This window comes from Thermobia domestica, chromosome 13 (assembly GCF_964235325.1).
Source record: "Thermobia domestica chromosome 13, izTheDome1.hap1.1, whole genome shotgun sequence".
Taxonomy (NCBI): Eukaryota; Metazoa; Arthropoda; class Insecta; order Zygentoma; family Lepismatidae; genus Thermobia; species Thermobia domestica.
In genome coordinates, this window is record NC_137466.1 from 33,573,900 (window position 1) to 33,597,102 (window position 23,203).

The 23,203-nt window shown below is 36.2% G+C and overlaps 1 long non-coding RNA gene across 1 annotated transcript in view; it reads right to left on the minus strand.

The window, feature by feature from the left end:
* Nucleotides 1-22,481, minus strand: part of LOC145669158 (uncharacterized) — a 53,736-nt gene extending 31,255 nt beyond the window's left edge. The window contains exons 1-3 of the long non-coding RNA XR_014128154.1: nucleotides 22,158-22,481; nucleotides 5,134-5,280; nucleotides 411-538 (exon numbers count right to left, since the gene is read on the minus strand). This is a non-coding gene — a long non-coding RNA (uncharacterized LOC145669158). The remainder of the gene's footprint in view (nucleotides 1-410; nucleotides 539-5,133; nucleotides 5,281-22,157) is intronic.
* Between the last annotated feature and the right edge of the window lie 722 nt (nucleotides 22,482-23,203).

The window sequence follows — 23,203 nt, forward strand, 5'->3', positions numbered from 1 at the left end:
AATTGTCCAAATACAATGTACAATTTGGATATACTAAGCTAACTCTCTCACATAACAAATTGTGGTTATGACATAACTAATTTATATATTTTGTCTTGGGAGCCACTGACTTCAATAGTAGAGCGCGTACGTAAGATAGCAAAGAGTTTCTTCTTTAAACCTAGGGGACGTTAGCTTATAATGGATAAGATTGTGTTCGTGGTTTCTCTCGGAATTCTTCCTTCTCTTTCCACTGTCTCCACTCCATTCATTGTCCATTAGTTTTATTAATCATCCGCTTCTCTTAGCCTAATGGACATAATTCTGTAACTACAGACTAAAGGCTCCGTTCAATCTTACGCTGACTATTACATCTAAAATCCTGAAGTAACTTCTAATGTTCTAAGCCTGTGAGTAAGAAAATTTCTTACCTTGTCTTTCGTTTCGATTTACCATATCTAACATTAATGTTACTGACATTCGGCGTTTGCTCGTTCTCGGTTTGCATAAGCTTTTTAAAGTCTGTTATTGTCAGCATTATCTCATCATCAGTATTATTCTGAAAAATGAATTTTATTTATAAATTACAATTATATATTCATTCATAGAAATCATATCATATTAAATAAATATTTAGACTTAAGTACAACTGAAGAAAGTAACTGAAAGAATGTCATGGAGTCTGATGAAGGAAAAGATATTTTCAGGTGGGCCCAACGCATCTAAGACATCGAAAACCAAATTTGATTTCTTACCAGGGGCGGACCCACGTACGGGGTCCACCGGATCCGGGCCCACACCACAAAAAAAATGTAATTAGAAATATATTTGCACATTTTCTTAATAATTCATTCATTTGTATTCTTTCTTTTCTTATATAAATAACCAGACGAAGAGAGATATTATGGTAGCGGGCAGCAGCTCTACTATTACCACACTGAGGCTGAAGATGATTGACATCGGCAAGTCTCAGATGTGGACAAAAACAGGCAGGGACAGGATGTCCTCTATGGCTGTTTCACTGTGAAGTGGAAGGACCTGGGACACCACCACTTTACTCAGTCCCTAGGAAACAACATGGAAAGAGAAATGAGAGAATGTAATATTAGGGAATACGACACTACTGTCTCACAGAGAGTCGTCCCTGGTAGTGGTCAAAAACACAGTAGAGCCTCCTCGGTCGTCATCAAACGAAACCCCTTCAGGATAGGAACCTGGAATGTGTTACAGTGGAAAACTGGAAAACCTGAAGAAAGAAATGGAACGCATGAAGATAGATATCTTGGGAATCAGCGAAGTTAGGTGGCCTGGTGGAGGAGACTTGTGGATCGGGGACTTCAGAATGATTTACTCAGGAGCTGTGAACGGTACAGCAGGAGTCGGTTTTGTCTTGAATAAGAAGGTAGGACAGAAAGTTATAGGCAACTGGAGATGCAATGAAGGGATAGTAATGTTGAAGATAGCAACCGAACCGAGGAATATGACGATAATCCAAGTATATGTTTCTACATCATGATACACAGATGGGGAAGCAGAAGAAATATATGAGCAAATAGAAGAAATATTGATGAAAATTGAAGACCAGGACAATTTAATCATCATGGGTGACTGGAAGGCAAAGAAGAAAATGTAACTGGGAATTTCGGCCTAGGAAAAAGGAATGCGAGAGGTACACAAATAGTTCTGCAAAAGCCATAATCTGACTGTAACGAATACTCTCTTCGAACAACCACTAAGAGGAAGATACACATGGACAAGACCACTAGACAAAGAAAGATACCAAATAGACTACCTGTATATACTGGTCGGACAAGCATTTAGAAACCATTGGAAGAATAGTAAGAGTTACCCAGGATCGGACGTTAACTCAGACCATAATTTAGGTTTGATGAAGAGCGAACTCCGACTAAAGAAGAAAAGAGTGGTAGCACCAAACAGAAGATGAAACACAATCATGCTAAGAAGAGATGAAAATATGAAAAGGGAATTTGCAAATGCGACAAAGAGACGTCTAAGCTAGCTTTAGCAGGTGATGACATCGACTCAAAATAGGAAGCCATGAAAGCAGGGACTACAAAAGCTGACGACGAGCACATAGGAAGAGAAACGAGAACCCAATATAAACCCTGAATAACAGCAGAAATATTGGAAATGATGGGGCAAAGAAGACACTTCAAGATAACAAACAAAGAAGAGGAATACAGAAGGTGCAGAAATCAAATCAACAGAAAAGTAAAGAAGGCCAGAGAAAACTGTATAAACAAGTTATGCGTAGAAATTGAGGAAAATATAGTCAAAGGCAATACAGAAACGGCATATAGAAAGGTTAGAAAACAGTTCGGTGAGAAAAAGAAACTCACAGACATTATCATAAACAAGGACGGGACAACGCTAATAGAAAAGGAGCAGATAACAAGAAGATGGAAGGAATATATTGAAGAACTATACAAAGGAGACAGAGTCAACGAAGAAGAGATAGAGAAGGAAGACAATGAATTAGTCCTATCAATTTTACAGTGCGAATTTGACAATGCAAAAGGAGAAAATGCGACATGATAAAGCCCCAGGAATAGATCAAATACCAATGGAAGTGATTAAGAATCTCGGAATAGCAACAAAGAAGGAGCTATTTAATCTTATTATGAAATGTACATCTCGGGAAAATTATCAAGAGACTTCGAGAAAAGCATATTGGTACCTATCCAGGACAGGACAATATAAGTATGGGGCATACAATGGTGTCACAAACGTCACGCATTAAGAGACGAATGTCAGGGCATCCTTTTTTCAGACGACTTTCGCTTCTGTCTGCACCATCATGATGGCCACATTCGTATCTGGCGCTACTGTGTCTCTAGGCTAAGTGACACTTGCATTTTGCATCCAGCATCTGGTGTTATGTTGTGTGGGGTGTCATTAGATTCCGTGCCCATTTGTGTCTTCCACGCATTAACAGACATTTAAACAGTCAAGGGTACATTGATGAGGTGTTGCACCGGATTGTGGTCCCTTGTGTTGGACTCGCTGCAGCATTATTAGTACCGAGCAGTTACATGAAATAATAATAAATGCAATAAATATAGTGATCAAGCAAAGTTGCTACAATGAAGATTGCCTTAAATTCATCTGAATATGTTTCTAAGTGAGAAAGAAATAGACTATGGCACAGGGGGCGGATCCAGGACGGACTTCTGGGGGGGGTGCAGTGGGTTGTAATACTGCTACTTTTAAGAGCTCCAAACTCTGGGATGGGTTTTATTTATATATAAAATTAGAAATTTTCCTCTTCTGACGGAGGGGTCGATCGCCCCTCCCTGGATCAGCCCTTGCTATGGCAGTCATGAAACAACTTAAAATCCAACCTTGTACGGTGAGATTATCAATGCTGGAAACCGGAGCTATGGAACAATCCCTTTGGTGGCTTCGTTTCGTATTGTGCTTAGATAAATGAAACATGAATTGAAATTCGTAGTTTTATATCCCAAATTATGCCATGTGACTAAATGAGATGGATGATAATGATTGTGAAATAATTGGTGGAATGATAATGTGGGAGGAAACGGAGGAGCCTCGAGAGAACCTATGGACACAATGTTGCCCTTCTGAAACTTATATTAGTTCCGATCGAACCAGGGACTCAGCTGACCAGAAGTGAGTATTTTGCTACTGGGCCGTCGTACCTCCCTGGTTTGCGCATGAAGAAGATACGCTTAAAACGATATTGTAATAGACCCAATTTGTTTTAATAATAATAATAATAATAATAATAATAATAATAATAATAATAATAATAATAATAATAATAATACAGAAACTTAGGAAAGTAACTCGATGGAACTTACAACTATGTAACACTGCCAGGTTGGGGTGAGAAAACCTACTGAAAAAAAAAAAAAAAACTTCAGGTCATGGGAAACGAAAGATGCAGGGATGCGAACTGTGTGATAACATTCTACATAAAACCAGGTGTTTAATGGGTTGTTTTATAGCAGCAGCGGGCACTAAAAAGAACCAAGGCAGAACACGTGAACAGAGGGTAACTTCAAGCATTATGTTTTACACTGTATCACAATATCTCTCATGTACTTCAACAGAGCTTTTATTTCATTTATTTATCTAATTGGGTCATGACTCCAATGATAACCCGGCGTCGGGATGTGGCGCCTCCATTTCCCACTTCTTTAGAACTGCAGTCAGCCTGGTCCTCCAGGTTGGGGGTTGTAGCGCGTTGGGCCGATCATCCCTGCGATCACCCGGTATTTAAAACCTGCTATCGAGCGCATTAGAAAGATAAGTCTCGGATGTGGACTGCTCTTTTTGGATGTCATTCTTGCTATGGCCTGTTTATGATAAATGGATTTGTTGTTTTAAGACGCATAGACCATGGGAGCCATGGGACGGAGGTGTGAAGATAATGGAATGGTTCGAATGGTGCCGTGAATGGTTGATGGGAGTCTTTGGAGGTGGTGATTTAAGTAAGAAGTGTCATGAAGAAGATGGCATAACATGCTTTTAGACTATAAAACAGTAACGTAGCCTTTATATTTTAATTGAATTAATACATGCGTTTTCATGTTTAAAAAATGCATTCTATGTCTTTTATAACAATCATAGATGATCACAAAACAGCGTATACCCTCTGAAAATTTTAGGACTACAGCACTGGACATCAATTAGGATTGCAGGTCGAACATAAAATAACTAAAATTTGCTTTGGGTCGTTCCTCATTCGTATACAGGAATAAATATGAGGCTCGGGCGAACATAATGGTATGTCACATTTTTTCTTTTGTGTAAACTGTAAAAGAAGGTTCAAAATTCCCATACAATTCAATGCAATGACACTTACCAAACAAGTTTCCCTTCCGATCTGCAGTTGTATTTCCGAAATTAAACTACCTACATACTATTCTGTGGTTTGTTGCCAAATCCCATTTTACCTAATGACTCAATTTCACCAGAAATGGCACTTATTATTTTGTTCGCTCGAGCCACTCAAATGTCCGTAATTGTTAGTTTAATGATTTTCTTCAGATAAATTAGGAAGGCACGTGAGTATATTACAGAGCCGTTCCTGTCTGCTAGTACAAAATAAATTATAATCTAATCGCTGTGTTTTTAAGTATTGTGAGTATTAAGAGTTGAAAATCTTACCTTAGAGAATTAATCCTTTTGTTCATGTCGGCACGATGCATTTCCCTTAAGGTTTTTATTCTTTCGAGTAAACCAATTTCTTTTAAATGAAATCTCATGCTATGTGAACGCTATACTTGCATTATTTCCAATTTAACTGTGGTTTTCCTATAATAAGATACTTGATAAAGTTAAATAAATTAATTAAATAAGCTTTCGTTGTTTCTAGGACAATCATTATTTATTAGTAACAATGGAAATAAGACTGGATATGTACTGTATAAAATTATAATTGTTATTTAAATATACTTAAGAAGAAGAAATAATTTATAGCTGACTTATGGGGCGTTTACACTTAGTCGATTTAGTCGCACGACTAAATCGACTCGCTGCATTTGCCACTAAATCGAAGCAACTAGGCCGAATCAGATTGATGAATGTGTTCAATTATTTCAACCACAGAAAATAGAACGTCTTTTAATTCAGTTGCCAGTCAAGTAGTCGCCTTCGATCAACAAGCGATTAAGTTGAAGTCCCGTTTACACGGTCGATTAAGTTGAAAGTGACGTCAATTCAACTGAATCGAACGCAAATCGACTAAGTGTAAACGCCCCATTAGCTCATAACTAGGAAGGCCGTATACGTTTGGGTTAGATCAAACATTTTCCAATTTAAGGGTTCACTTGAACAGTTACAATATTACAAATTATTTATTCATCAAATTAAGCATACATTGATCTTACTTAAAATCCCCGTTTTCGTCGACATTCGGGAAGAAGTAACCAGTCAGAGCTGTCACGTGACGCCAATGTGTTATCTAAGAACCAACAACTCATTGGGTAGCCCTCATCATAATGACTATTAAACCCAAAAAGTAAACTCGAAACCCAGAAAGCCATTGAGAAAATCGACGTAAACTTTTCTGACATGAGATTAAAGTGAATAATTCTGAACTTCAAATATAAATTAGTAATCAGTGCTTAATCGACCGCCAAAATTGAGTTAATTTTCGGCAAAACCACTTCCGACGAAATCTCCTTGAAACTTTACCACCTGCAACATCCACATAAAAAGTATGAGTTGCACAGTGTAGGCCTGGGCCAAAAGTCATATGGCAACTACCGCAGGAAAGGCTTCTGAGTCGGGGTCCGTGTTGGCCATATTTGATTTTTGGGAGATCTAGCAATATCACAAACACAAGTACCACGACTGCCGCCATGTTGGACTCTGTCATTCTGAATATCACTTTAATTTTTAAAGTACAAAGGTCGCCATGGGACGCATGTTTTATATCTGGAGTGTAACGTCGCTGACCATTTTATGTTATCACAGTTCATTGTATCTCTTACGTTGATTCCCCATAACATACACTTGAAATAATCAGTCTCTGCAGCTATGATGGCTGCCACAACGCCTCTTGCGTTCCTCACTCACAGCTGCTAGTAATGTCTCAAGACTCACACCAATATATGCATCCTCCACTCACAGCACCGAATGCTGTAAATTCCGAATCTTGACGATGTACAACATGACTTTAAGGTAGATGGTCCTATATAGGTAGAAGTCCAGTTGAAAGAGATCCAGAGAACGTGATGGCCAGTTCATCGATGGCTAACGGTTGTTTCTGGGTAATCGGAAATGCCTGGGTTGTCAGATCTCTCCGGGGTAAGGCAGAATCTAAGAAGAGAGACCTACATCCGAGTGACTCAAGTGACTTGGTGACCCATGACCCGTTCTATCACTGTGTTCCAGTTGATGTTCAATATTTTTCTCGTGGCTTGTAGTTTACGTACAAGTCGATATCAGTAAGGAACTTCAACTCGGATCCCTTCTCTTCAAGGATTATTACCTTTAAAGATATTAATTCTTATTCTGAGGAAGACAGGCATGGTGGCTTAGCGATAGAGCGCTTACCTCAGGTGCGCCGCTTCCCTGGTTCGATCCCCGAACAAGTAAGTTTGTGGTGGACAACATCGTGTCCGAGACTTTTCTCGATGTACTCCGTTTTCTCCCACTTTCTCATCCCACCAATTCTTCAATCAATATTCATTTGCTTGAATCATCTCCCTTAGCGTAACCGGCATAATCCTGGGACGTTAAACTGAGAGAAAGATTTTCATTTCGAGGAAGAACACGATTTAGCAAAAATCAAAAGATTTGTGCGGAATTCAGAAGATTATCTTTCATATTTACAAATCAACGGAAGATGAACGTTGACCAACTTGAAGAAAGGCTAAAAGGCATTACTAGTAGATAGATCTTCCTTGGATTCTCACCCCCGAAAAAAGCTTTAGTAGCAGCACGTTTGGCTCTGTAACCAGTTCTCTACCCGATTTTTTTCTATGGCGGACACCATCATTAATCGAACGTAAATCACCAACTCCCTTTGCGGACAGCCTTTTCTCTTGCTTTCAGAGCTCTTTTTTCTATACCTGCAGCGCTCAGGCTAAAGAAGGTGAACTAACTTGTGATGGCACGTAGCGTATATATATGTATATACACAAATCGGTGGCAGAAAACGGCAACCGTTTTCGTTTAGTGATAGATTACCGGGGTTATAAGGTCGTTTGCCATTAGGGAGAATTAGTGGCTCTTTTGTCCGGGCTGTGCGGGGTAATAGCAGAGGCGGAGCATCCGTTCCAAACACCTGGGCTGACGCTTTCTGTTTTCACCTGGATCACTCAGTAGCTTTCCTTTTTTTCTTCTTTCTTTTGTTACAACGATATGGATACCCAAAGCACACGGACACAAATCAACACGCAAATTTGAAAAGAAGTCAAAAACATTTCAGAGAGGAAGATGGACGCCGGCCATTTATTTTGAGCAGTAGTCAAACAAGTATAACTATTGAATGTATACACAACTATTCTGGTCTGAACGCTTGGAACAGCAAAGAGGTTGCCATTTCAACAGTGAAATGAAGAATTGCAAACTAGTTTTTAGAATGTAAACGATCCGTACGCTCAATTGCATAATTAATGGCACAACATGCTTTAACTAAATACTTCTATTTATTGTATTGATTTATTGACCTCGAAGAGAGAGAAAGAGAGGAGGGGAAATCTCCAATTATACAAGACAATTACAGAATTCATTCTTAACAATTACAACATACAGAAATATTACATATTCATATGGCAGAAATCTTTCAGTTTAACGTACACTCATGTCCAAAATGATTGTCGCATATCTATAACTGTCTTCTTGTAAGAATATAATTTGATAATGATGTTGCAGGACACTTTTAATACTGATACTATGTGTATAATCGGGAAATGTATATTTGGTAAATTTTATAGGAAAAGAACTATAAATACGAAAATTAGAACGAGTAAAACAAAATGTTGCTAAATGGAGAAGAAAGTTTTGTTTTCGTTTTATGGTTTTTATTTACTGCTCTTTTGACATGAAATTTGCCACATACATGTCTCTACCGACTATACTAACATTATAAGAAATACCAGGCGAATTCGTCGGCAAATTATATTCGTAGAACAACATATTTATAGACATGCGAGAATAATTTTGGACATGAGAGTACCATGATTGTGCCCGTTAGGCTAAGGGGATGAATGATTAAAGCAAGGGAATGATGATAAAAGAATTGCTGGAATGGGAATGGGGGAGAAACAAGAGTACCCTGAGAAAACCCATGGACATGATATTGTCCACCACGAACTGGAATCATCACTGGCCGGGAATCGAACCAGGGTCCATTCCATGAAATCGAACCAGGGATCATGAATAAGTAAGACTCTATTCATGTGGTGGAGATAGGTACTAAAGGTACGAACTTCATCATAATTCTACAATCAGTGACGATATCAGCTTTCATTTCTTCGGGGTGAGGGGGAGGAAGTGAAGTGGCAGAGAAATTTTTGCGTGCAACTACTTTTGCGTATACCGAAAATAAGAATTTTGCATCATTTGGCCAATCTTAAAATACATGTCTGGGGGCCAGACGATGCCACCTGGTGAAAGCCCGCCCCATTGTCTCTCTAGCGGCGTCACTGTCTACATAGTGATGGTGTGCATTGTTGAAAAGAGCGATCTTCTTTTTCCCCTCTCACTAATTTTAATCCCGAATTATAAGAGGCGAATCCAGGACGAACTCTTCGGGGAGGTTAGGGATAGGGCGATGATTGATTCTTAGTTTTATCTCTCTCCTAGCTGAACGACCCTTCGCGCTCTCCTGGATTCACCTATGTAAATTATACGAGTAAGTTTCTAATGTCAAATAAAACCACATTATGTTTGCAAAAATCTTCGTACTGTCATGAAATTCTCTCGGACACATTTTATTTAAAAAAGAGAGTCCTCTCGTTTCATCAATTTCAGCTACATCAATAAAGACGATTGGGAATCCTCTGAAAAATTTACGTCATATTCCACTAAAATCGAATAATTTTGTTGTATACGAAAGTTATTGTACGCGTATAAGATATATCTATATTTTTAAATCATTATGTGTGTTTGTATTGGGAGGCTGTGACTGGTCATTTTTTATTTATTTCAACTCCAAGCATTGCAGATTGTTTGAGAGCCTCAATAAATATCTGCACCATCTCGTATAAAATTGGAATAACTATTACGTAGGAAATCGTAGATTTTTTAAAATATAGATATCGGAAGAAGAAAATGTGGAGTAGAGAAGTGTTCACTCTCCTGCTTTCGTTTGATTTTGAATCCAAGTAAATAGTGTGGCGCGATGGCCCAGTGGTAGAGCGTTCATTTCTGGTGCATGGAGTCCTTGGTTCGTTCCCAGCTCGCTCCAAGTAATCTATCTGGTAGACAAACACCATGTGCGTTAGTTTTCAGGTGTTTCTTCCGTTCCCTCCCACTCTTCATTCTACCATTTCATTCAATTGTCATTATCACCATCTCCTTTGGCCTAGCAGGCATAATGAAATTGAAGATTTCATTTCAAGTAAGTAGTGGTGATTATTGTGAAGCCTCAAATGATATGGTCCATATTGCATTAAAATATCGTTTACGCCATCGTGGTACATATATTGTTTTACTTGAAGGGGGGCTCTATCCAACATCCGGAGGGCAATTTCTCCGCTCACTGCTAACAGTTTTTAATCCCAAGCAGTGAGGACTGTGGGAAAGCCTCGAAAATAAAAAAAAGTTCATATATTCTAGCAAAATCGAATAATTTTTGCGAAAGTTATAACGGAACTTTTTAAAAAATCAGCGGAAGGGGTATAATCCACCCTCTGCTCTCCCATGATCTTAGGTCAGTCCACAGGAAATGAACAGGCAGTATCAAATAAAATATTCGGCATATGTTTTGAAATCAAATACCTTTTCTGTTTCTCAAATAAAAATTTCGTGGAAAGTATGTTTTATACTTGGGGGTAGGGATTCACTCTTTCATTATTGGTAGATCGATACCATCGGAATCCCCTTGTATAACACTACAACACATTTTGTAGAAATTGAAAAGGAATAGTATTTTTGTGTATCTTGTAAAATTGTTTCTATGTCAAATGTTCAAACTTACAACATGGGATTGATTTTTATCCCCCTTTGAGCCTGCTTATTCTTCGTGAATTGCAATATCAAATAATAGGGATATTTATGCATGTTGGAGGAAGGCTTATTTCAAGTTACGGGGAACAGGGAACGTTTTACGAGTCATCGTCGAACAGATGGATGGCCAGACACACAAATCCGAATCGAGTTGAGTTGATTTTCAGTTTAACGTCCTTTTCAGCAGCGAAGCTATATGAGACGGGACCTACTGATTAACGTGGAATCCGAACCACATAAACTCCCGCTGGGAATCGATCCCGGGTCTCCCACGCCAAAGGCGCGTACGCTAACCTCTTAGCCACGGAGGAACTCTACAAATCCGAATCGAGTCGAATGGTAGAAGCCTTACTTCTAGTAATGATGCTCTGATTGTTGAAATGAACGATCCGTCTCCTCATTCTCACTAACTCTAAACTATATTAATATGTCTGTAAATTCCAACAAAATACCTACCATATACTATAAAATTTGATTTATTTTTCTTTTCTCTTTTTTAAAATTGCACTGGAAATATTTATTTATAATCGGGGGCATATGAATCTGCAGGCATATATCGAAGCAATTATTTGCGCTTGCACCAGGAGAAAAACTATCTAGAATGAATTTAAAAGAATTTTATGAAGTGCCCCCATGTTCTTTATCTACATTGATTTTTGTAATATATTTAAGACATTCCATAAACATAAATTGCTTTCTATGGTTCACCTTTTAAAGGAAGGTAATATAACCCTTAATTTCCGAATGTGTGCTTATTTTTTCAATATCCACCGATATAATAATTATAGATTCATAAAACATTTTAATTTACATCTTGTATATATCAGTTCGAATTAACAAAAATAAATATTTGTACCTGCCTATTTAAATTTTGTTTCGAATAAATATTTATTGAAATGTTATATTAGTAATACTACAAAAAATGCAACGAAGATCTCTCAATTTTTTCAATGGGTAACTCAATTAAATTCTTTTATTATCGAAACAAAATTATATTCATTTTATTTGTTACACCATTCTTAAAAAAAATATGTATCAAGTTTTATTTAATGCATTTGAAATGTCTGTTGTTCATCATTATTTTCCTGATGTCCAGCAAAATGATTTTTTTTTTTTTTTTTTTTGTAGTAATCCAAGATTTGAGCTGTTCAAACTCGATTAACTTCAGTTCATGCAGAGTTGCCAGACTGACAACACGCAAAAACCAAAGAAACAGCGGGGGGGGGGGGGGAATTACTCATTTGCTTATCTATAATCACAACTGAAATTATCCAAGTCCTCTAAAGGGAGATTGTTACAAATTATGTTAAATACAAATTATGTTTGAACTATATACAAAGCAACTTGCTATGTAATTTAACTTACTTATGTCGCGAAACTGTTTATGTATCAGAGTGAAATAAACTTTATAAAAATTATCGTGTAATTTCTTTTTACAATCTTTATGGGAAGGGTTACATACAATCTTTATTTTTCACTGATTTTTAAAAAATACTGTTCACGATTTAGGGATTATATTTCTGGACTTTCGGCATCTATGGCCATGGTAGCCCATCATGTATGAGGGATGACGTCCCTTGAAGATCACACTATCGGAGGAAAGGGAAGGGTTTGCGGAAGCGGCTTGGGACTTATATGTTAGGTATCCTCCCGTCATTTGTCTGGTGTGAATGAGAAAAAAAACAGAAAAAAACATACTAAGGATGGCTGGCATGAAAAACGACCGAGTGCCCCCACCAGGAATCGAATCCGGGACCGCTCGCACCAAACACAAGAGCGTTACCAACTACGCTATGCAGAGTGATTGAAATATTTTTCAGAAGTGTTCATTCTCAAGCTCAAACAAAATTTACATCGTATTCCTTCAGTCAAAGGTTATTTTTACGAAAATTTTTGTGACATGAATTTTTATAATTAGAGGGAGGGGAGTAATCCATATCATGTAAGGGGACTAAATTCACCGCTCCTTCTAAACTGATTTTAATAACGAGCACAATGGATTATCGGAAGGAGAAACAAATTACAGTATACATAATATTGTATCAAAACTGAATGAGTTTTATTTAAGTTTTTGTGGAACTCTAAACATCGGAGAAGGAGAAAATACCACTACACTGTAAAATATTTCATAGGTAAATTTACAAAAAAAAAAAAAAAAAAAAAAAAAAAGGTGGCAATTTGTTTGCCAAACCTCTATGTAAATCAATTTACAGTTATAAAGTAAAATTAGTAATATGAAATAGTGTAAAATTACATTTTTATCAATAAAATCATCATATTTTCTTATAAATTTACTGTAAATTTGTAAAAAAGAAACCAGCAAATTTTGTAATTTAATCTAAGGAAATGTAGATCAACTTACAAATTGATAGGTAAATGATTTTACATTGATATTTGGCAATTTAATCTTCAGAAATTTCTAGTATATATTATTCTTTACTGATTTCTGCTCCATGTAGAATAAACGATTGGAAAGGCTTAAGGAAAATGCACGATATAATACACTAAAACCGAAGAGTTGCAGCGGAAATAATCGAGGATTATATTTTCTTAATTGTGGGGATCCATATTACATGAGAGGGAGTGAATTCATACTAATTCTTGACTCATTTTTAATTCCAAAGATTTGGGATTACGGAAAAGAGTCAAAGAAAATGTATGATATACTGTATGAAACCCGAGAAAATTTATCGTTGAACTCTTAAAAAAAGACCAGCTGAGGGTAAATCCAATATTTTATTTTTTGCTGATTTTAACTCTCTGCAGAAAGGATGATTGGGAAGCCTGAAAAAAAGTACGTAGGGATGCGCACGAGACAAGGTTTGTTGCTGTCTCGTCTCGAAAATGTACTGTAAAAGTGATGTCTCGACTCGAAAAATGTATATTTTTCTATTGGAAGAGCCGTGTCTCGACTCGAATTTTATCAGGAAAATCCTGTCTCGACTCGTCTCGTGCTCATACCTCAAAGTACGACATATTATGCCTAAATCGAACATTTTTTAAACGAAAATTCTCGTGAAACATATTCCGGGGTGGGGGTTAATTCACACTTTCATTTTGGACATATTAGAACGTATAAGTTGGTCAAAAAGCTGTTTTTTTTTTTTTTTTTGATTGGAAAGGCATTGCCCATCATGAATTTATATTGGATGGTAAGCAAAAAGTTGTGCAGTCAGCAACAAAAGTTCTTTCCGTTTGATGAAATTAGTTTCGTACATAACTTCAGAATGGAAGGACAATTTGACTACAGGTTTCAGTAAATTAAAAAGAATGTAATTTTCTGTATGTTCCACACATACCACTGTTATTCCCAATATTAATTTTACCTAACGGAAAGAACTCTTGTCGCTGACTGTACCACGACATTTTAGTGTGATTAAGGGATGCACTTTTCTATTTTGTAACAGAGTAGCCTAAAAAAAAATCTGTAATAATAGGTATAATGTAATACCTTACCCATTAGTGCTACAGTCCTTGTAGGACTTAGATCTCCTTCAGGATAGATTTCCATTTTTCTCTGTTCTTTGGTTTACTTCTCCATGCTGTTATCTTTTTTAAGTCATTCAGTGCATCGTCTAACCATCTGAGTGTCTGTATCCTGATGCTTCTCCTTTCTTCAAGAGCTCCCTTGTAGATTTGTTTCTATACGTTCTAGTTATCCCAACCATGTTAATCTACCTTTCTTTATTGTATCACCATATCTCCCGTTACCATATCACTATTATTATACATCCAGTAATTGTATCAATAGGTATAATAATGTTCTGCTTTAATGAGATTTGCTTCATTCATGTGAGCAAAAATTATTTTGGCAAGTATAAACTTTATCTTATAAAATACATACTTCAATTTTCCTGTCATTTCGTAATATTATCCTTAGGATATTAAACCTTACTTATCCTTCCCATATGACCTTACATAATTATTTTATCGAAAGTAATTTTGTATTTTCCACCCTCTTGAACCTGACTATTAAAACATAGATAGGATAAAGCTTCAAAATCGCTCATAGGAGTTGGATAAACATTTACCATAGTAGTTTCCATCAGACTTTCATCCATCACTTCATGAGTATCTATTTAAGATTTAGCATTCTCCAAAGAATCATAATTAGAAACTGGATGTTAGGCAAAAAGCCTATTCTTTATTATTAAAGATATGATGAAAAATAACGTATGGGAGTTATGGTTAAATTATATTTTGCCTATTTCGCACATTCTTGCCTAAATAATTGCTTTAGTGCCTAATGTTGCCTATTCTATGCATTTTCTTCAAAATAAGACTTTATTGGGGAAAAATATATAATTTAGTATTTCAAGAAAGGATTCTGCCTCTTCCGAGAAATATAAGTGTTGTTTGTAGTGATAACATGCCGTAAAAGTTTGAAGTGCTATGTGCACTGATAAATTGCTGTAAAATTTTGGACTGCTGTATGTACTGATAAAGTGTATAAAATTTGGACTGTTAAGTGGAGTGATAAAGTGTTGTATAGAATATATTAACTAAATATATATGGAATATATGTCAAGCTTCGTTTTTATATATACAGTAAAATAAGATATTAACAAACAAGTATGTTTCTATACTCTTTGAACATTATCTATGACTTGAATTCAGTTTTTAATTGTATTGGGTATTTATCTTCATTGCTTCGAGTTACATTTTCGTACCTATTTTACTGCCTATTTTGAAATTTTAGGTGCCTATTTTCCAGGTCTTTAATGCCTAAACATCCGGTCTCTAATCATAACCAAATTACATGTTGGTTCATACGCAACTGATACTGAATTAGTCATTTACACTTTGACATGTACGCAAGTGTCACTAATTTTAACATGTGCGCAAATATCACCGTACCCATATTATGAGTAATTGTATTGGTTTATTACACAGAATCACTTACGTAAGTCAACCAACTACGTTTAATCCAAGGTTCTATAACTTCTTATGTTGTTAACAAAGATCGTTGACAAAGAAAAATCTTGAGTGTATTTATTTATTTATTTAGATCTATTTATTTATTGGCAATGCTTATAGCAGTTTTTCTTAAAGGAAGAAGAAATGATGCAGAAGGAAGGATCAGCCATGGTCAGCCATTTTCCTTCGGTCACTATGTTATATACAATGCATGTGTTATTATAGTGCATGGGAGCAGAAGTTTTTACTATAGTTACTATCTACAAAGCTAATGGTGACGAATGATGTAGGCTGCCGGTTGAAATAGCCTGTTGCTGTTTCCCACCCATTGAATCAGGACAATTCTACAAAATATGTCAGTTGGATATGAAGTGCTTAAAAAGAAGAAAAAGAAGAATGTATGGTGTAAATGTGGTACTCAGTGACAAATTACTTCAAATATTTCTTATCTTTGCTATGTAAAACATACACCATAGAACGACATGGAAATAAAAAGTATCAAAAGAAAGGAAAAAGTTTGAAAAATGTGGTCACAGGTATTTTGGATAATAGCGAACACAGAAGGGAGAAGTTGTATAACGTTCAGTGTGAAAAGAGGAACGCATATTGGAGAGTAACCTTTGTACTCAGCTAGGAAAGAAAAATTGTTCCTTTCATGCGGAACGCGTTGGCCATTCAGGTTCAGATGCTGAGGCTTCGCGTAGGTAATGTACCAGAGAATGTTTCTTTGCTTTGTCATTTGTACTCTCTCTTTCTCGACAGATCTTTTTTCATACTTTGTAAAGGCAACGAAACTTTTTTTTTTAAAGTTATTTGTAAAATTGCAGATTTATATTGAGAGATAATCTTTGATTACTAAAGTGGATGCATGCAAAAATGGGACAAAAAGAGCAATTACCCTTGTTCCCTGAGATTTTTGGTAGACGCGTGTTTAGTACGAGTTCACAGTCCTCCACACTGATCTCATGGCTAGGGTAACATGTGTGGATTTGGTGCATGAGGTCCCGGCTTCGATTCCTGGTGCGAGACCGTCGAGTACAAAACTGTAGGTCTCGGTATATTCCTCACTGTTAACGTTATTTGTTATGGATACAAATAAACAGATAAGTAATTCCTATGTTATTATGTTTGCTTTTAACATGGTCAACTTAAAAATCAAATTAAAACATTCTACCACCATAACTTAGTTGCTTCATACTTCAACTTACAAGTAATGTTTAGGCCAAAGCCTGACCATACTATGTACTCATATAATTTAGATTGCAAGTATCACACTTTATTAGTGGTTTGGGTGCAAAACAGGCCGGTAGCTAGCTAAGGGGGAGGGTAGAAGTTAGGAGGAGCCCGATCCAACCATATTATAGTTCATCACCATATTATAATTTATTTGCAAATCTACCTTAAAAATTTTAGGGGGGCAGCAAAAATATAGAGGGACCCGGCCCCTTAGACCTCCCTTGGATCCCCTTGGCCGAAACTTCACGGGCCGAAACCTCGCTTAGGACAAAAACCTCTCTGTAACTGTTTCTTCAGTGTAGAATATTCGATATATAATTAACATGCATCTCATTTAATATTATAGTTGTAACTTTTTATAAATATGCCAGGCGATAAATACCTACCATGCCCTATTGTCATACGCTAAAAGATTGATCAACACAGACAAAGCCGAGAAGAGAGCAAATTTAAACACAACAATGAAGAAGTAACTTTGTTTTCTTTACGAACGGAGTCATCATAGTCTGTTAAATAACTCTTACGTCATTCCCCTGTTTAGTGTATTCTCAGGAATTCCTAATAAATTCAGTATATATATTGTTTATGTCAAATACGTTTCTTCTAATTCATTGCTCAACAACGCAAGTTGTTTTTCATCTTCACTTAGTTGTATTTCATTCTCAGTAACAGGTGTTGAAACTCAAGAGAGCAAATCTCACTCTCGCAAATACTGTGTTCCAAATTCTTTGATTTGTTTTGGCTTTCGTTTGTGGTAAAGTTTTGGGTGTAGGCCCATGCCTTAGACAGTGCTTTCCGTATTTACTTCTGGAACTGCTACTGTCGCAGATTCCCACACTTGCCGTGAGGTGTAGGCTACGTAGGTTTTGGCATTCTATATAATCTGCAATGCGGTAATTTGGTTGCTCTCGGTGCTATATGTGGATGATTAGATCATCTGATATTCTCCTAAAAGGAGGATAATCGTAGTTCATGCAGCAGTGAGCAGCCAGGTCCTCATAAACTAGCACTATCCTTATGTCATATAAGGGCCATTTATAGCTTAGGTGTCCTTGTTTTGAACCACCTGTAGATATCTCATGTGGGCTAGTGCTGCAAGCTCACAGGTGGGTGTACATACTTCAGTATCGGTCGTATGCCCATATTGCATACATGGCGTCGGGCCTAGTGAATGTTGTGAACTGGGAAGATTGGAAGCAGGGCTCGCAGACGTTGAGTCGAGGTGGCAAAGGAGGGTCGTCAATCCAAAATGATACCGGTATTTAGCTTGGAGTTGAAGAGAAAGACGTGTTCAACAAAGTGAAAGATTGATGAGTATTTGTTTCTGGTTTTGCGTTTAATCTCATGAGGCTTGTTTTTGTTGAGGTTTATCTTTCATTTATCGATCCAGGATTCCAGGAATCTGATGTGAAGTTTCATGTATAGTTGGTATGTAATGATAGTTAAAATTACTAGGAAACAGGACAGTGTCATCCGTAGAGGTGCCCTCAGTTTGACTTCTGATCCTTATTTGGGGTGATCAGAGTCAGAAAAAAGATAATTACATGATTTGAATGTGATCCATTTATCCAATATGGCGCATTCAAAATAGCGGCTGAACAAAAATTCTGATAATTATTGTAATTTTGATAATTATGTGCAACAGATACTGGAGTTTTCGCAGAAATGATATTATAAATAACTTGTCAATCATAAATTAACTACAATTTGTCCCCACAAAATACTACCCCATAACAGGATTGGACGTTACATGCTGATTGCCATACAACTTTTTAAAATTCATTTTATATCTAAACTATTCTTTAATTTTATGAAAAACTGTTGATCATAAATAAAACACTTCGAAGCCACTGTTCTCTCACAATGAGTGAAAGAATGAGGCGACCTTTTCCTGAAAATCACAAAATTTCACATCTTGAATACACATAAGGTAAATATAGGATAGGACAATTTGTTTTAATATTTGAACTATGTATTACAAGTTATGTAATTTTGATAAAATTTTCAGTCTATAAAATCCTGTAAAACATACTGTTAGTAAGATTGACTAAATAAGCAGATGAAAATATTGGAGATTATAAGTGCGGATTTAGGCGAAATCGATTAACCATCGACTAGACATTTACCATTCGACAAATGCTCGAAAAGAAAAGGAATACAATGCTCTGCTGCATGAATTATTTGTTGATTTCAGAAAGGCCTGCGACCAGGGTTGGCAAGGTAATTTACTTGTTACGTATTTTACGCAAATTACGCGTAATTTACTAGTAATATACGTCATGTAGAAAACCAGTTTTTTACGCAGACGTAGAAAACTATATTTCTTTCATTAAAACTAGATCATTTTGAATAGTCGGTTATATTGTAAGCTTAGTTTTCTTATTTAAGCATTAAAACATTATTATCTTCTAAACATTATATTTAAAAGTAATGATTTCATGCGAAATCATAGTAATAAAAGATAATTTTGGATAGCCCCTCGCCGGCCCACTACTACTTTCCACCTATTAGCGCACACCCAAGCACAACCACCCAACATATAAGCACACACATTAAAAATGTGTGTTGGTTCGGATATGTTTGAAAGTATCAAGTAACCTTTTGATTATAACAATTTATTGTTATACCTTTGCAGCTTTTAATATAAAATTCGAAACATTTCAGTATACTTTGAAACTTCTATTAGAAAAGAAAAAGAGATTGACTGTTAGGCTCATTTCACCTTCATATTACACACTAACACACACACACACATAACTGATACAAAAAATACTGATCAGAATATTGAAATAATGAAATTATAGAATAAACTGATTTGTGTTTCTTCCACGTCTCAACGATACTATATATACCACTTCACTTAGCACTGGGACATAATGAATTTTCGATGCAAAAGTTATTAGATTCTCATTTTAAACACACACAACTGAAAATATATAAAAGCACCCAACAGAACATTATACTAAATTTTTCGGAATGAACTCATTTATCTTGCTCTTTTCTTCCAAGTCCAACAACACTAAATATATTACTTCCCTTAGCACTTGACTATCATTTGAACATTTAATGTAGACATTTTTCATGCTCATAATAAATAGACAAAACTGATGAAAATACTCAACAGAATATTGAACTACTTGTTTCTTCGTTTTCTTTTTCTTTTTTGTGTGTGTGTGTGTGTGGAAAGAAACAATTTGTCTTTCTTCCTAGTTCGAATACTGAATATATTTCACTTGGTTCCAATAAAACTGCGTATATCATTTCATTTAAAACTTAGCCATTATTTTAATTCTTTAAAAAAAAAAAAAAAATACTTGCCATTTCCATTATAGTTTAGTACAATTCGAACACAATACTCTTAATCACACTAATATTCATAACTTGAGTGGTCTTGTAATTTGAGGGTGTAGTATATTTGAAGTAGTTTCTTCGAACATTCGAAGCTGAGCCGGTTTCTTGTGACGTTATGGACAAAGGGCCAATTTGAGAAAAAGTTTTTCAATTTGCACTGAAGATGCTAGGATGTTCAGTAACTTCATAGCAAATTCCGACAACTCCTTATGTTGCCGAGTAGAGAAATACCACAATGTGCGTGGTGTTGTAATTCCCTTCTTCATAAGTTCTTCAAAATTTCCACATTTTCCCCGATATTGCTGGTAGCTAGTTATTCCTGAAGGGCCGAGGTTTTCCAACAGAAACACCTCTACTTGTTCGTGGTGCTTTTTTCTCAGACATTGCAGAAAGTCGTCACAATTGGAGACCATGAAGGCTTACCATTGTTGTTATATTGCACAATAGTTTCTTCCATGGCTTCTCTGACATAACACTTTTCTCGATTACAGAGGGTTTAAAACATGAAACACGATGAAATGGGTTTTGAACAGTCACGCATGCAAACCGTATTATACAATGCTACTTTACAAAGCCAATACAAAATTCCCAGTTTATGCTTACGGATTAAGTTTTGCAAAATCCAGCTAGATTTCATACAATTTTAGGAAGAATTTTTTTAAAGCTCAGCGCGTAGAACGTTTTCTTTTAATTTGTAGACCTGTTTGTAATTTTTTACGTATTTTACGTATTTTACGTAAATTACGCGTTTTTTACGCGTATTTTACACGTCACGTAGAAAACCTTTTTTTACGCGTAACTACCCAACCCTGCCTGCGACTCTGTTAGGAGGAAAACATTGTATAACATTTTTACCGAATTTAGAATACCAGAAAAGTTTGTTCGAGTAATTAAGATGTGTTTAAATCAGTGGTCGCAAACCTATGTATCTTCTGAGCTACAGTGCTGTTTTCAAATCCTACTGTGAGCTAGGAAAATAATAATAATAATAATAATAATAATAATAATAATAATAATAATAATAATAATAATAATAATAATAATAATAAAATAAAAAGTAAATCTTACATACATTTTTTTACATCTTTTGTTTATTGCCTATAAATTTACACTTCTAGTAAATATGAACCGGAGAGTAACGCGATCTACTGAAAATGTTCCCGCGAACTACTAGTAAACGGTTTAGCGATCACAGGTTTAAAAGAATCCCAAAGTAAAGTCCGAGAAGGGAAATATTTGTCCACAAGCTTTCACGTCGAGAATGGCCTGACAAAAGGAGATTAATGATCTCTATTATTATTCAGTTTTGTTCTAGAATGCGCTATAAGGAAAGTTAAAAAAATAGCAACCAGGCCTTAGAGCTGAATGGCTCCCATCAGTTTATAGCTTATGCTGCTGATGTAAATCTAACAGGAGATAATGAAAAGTTGACAGGGAGAAATGCAGTAGTTTTGATAAACGCCTGTAGGGACATGGGTTTAGAAATAAATGGAATGAAAAAATTCCATATACAAGAAAGTTTCCCGTGATCGTAACACTGCAAATTAGGGTACCTTCAAATATCAGATGATAACAAATAAATACGATTCGTTTGTTGGAGCTAGCATCTCTTTCAGCAGCGAGGCCATATAATATATGGACCTACATCCAGTAGTCGAAGTGAAACGGTATGCGGTGGTACGCCATACCGCCTCTGGGTTTTCAGTAATGAGGACATACCGTCTCTGGTTTTTCAGTGATCAAGACAATATTTAAATAGCCGGAATGTTGAGTCATAATTATAATAAAACATACCGCCTCTGCTTTTTTTCCCACTTCCAACATTTCCTACAGCTTAACGTGGGGTCCAAACCACATTAGCATCCCGCTAGGAATCGAAAGAGGTATCCTTCTCTGTAGGCGTATACATCAAGGTGAGCAAAATGACATACTTAGGTTAAACTCTTACGAGGTGTGATCAAAACATACGGTGAATAATTTTAAGAGAAACAAAATAAAAAACTTACATGTAATTTGATTAAATCTCCTTCAAAATACTGTCGTTGGCTACCCATGCACTTATCCCAACATTCAATCCATGACTGGAAGCATTTCTAGAAGGCCTCTTTTAAAAGGGCGTTCGGTTGCTCTGTCGTGAAGACCCTCCCAACGTCATGAATGATGTCAAAACGCTTTTCTTTGTTTCTTAACGTCCAAATAGTTTGTGTCTAACACAAGCGATAGCGTACCGTCACCAATGTTCACATATACAACTAATAAAATTAAAACAATAAAAAATAAAATAAATAATTCAAAAAGTAAGCAAAAACGGATCTAGTCTGGTTAATGAATGTTACAAAATCCAGGAAATGGTGCATGCTGATTTCACATATTGTTGTTAGTTTCATTGTTGGAGGCCACCATTGTTAAATAAACACTCAACTTTATCTTGCATACTTGCTACCAGAAACTGACCAAACTTGGTACACCGATTTACGATTGTAATATCAAAGAAGTGGTACATGTCGATTTCACGTATTATTGCTTCTTTCATTGTTTGAAAGAGACAGATTTTAATTTTTGGGAAGAGCCAGAAGTTGCATGGTGCTATATACGGAGAGCACAGAAAATGTGGACAGACAAGAATATGTTTTCGGCCAAAAAACTCGCGGATCAAAAGCACGATGTGGCAACGCGCGTTTTCGTGGTGAAGAAGGAAGTTGTTTGCCGATTTAATCGGCAGTTAAAATGCTTTTCACGGATTCATGCTAAATATTTATTTCTTCGAAAAGCTCTCGAATAATTATTCGCCTGTTTGAACAGATAATTTGTGCCATTTTTTGCAGGCTTTCATTTGTTTTTGACGTCAAAAGACGTCTCGACCGTTGCTCCTTTTCAACCGACTCCTTGTCGCTTTTGAATCGCTCATACCACTTGTAAACAGTCTTCAATGCCACCACTTCGTCGCCATACACTGATTTTGACATTTCGTGAACTTCTTTGGCACTTATTTGCAGCTTTGAAACAAACATAATGTTGGCGAGCGACAGACACTCTTTACACGTCTTCACTC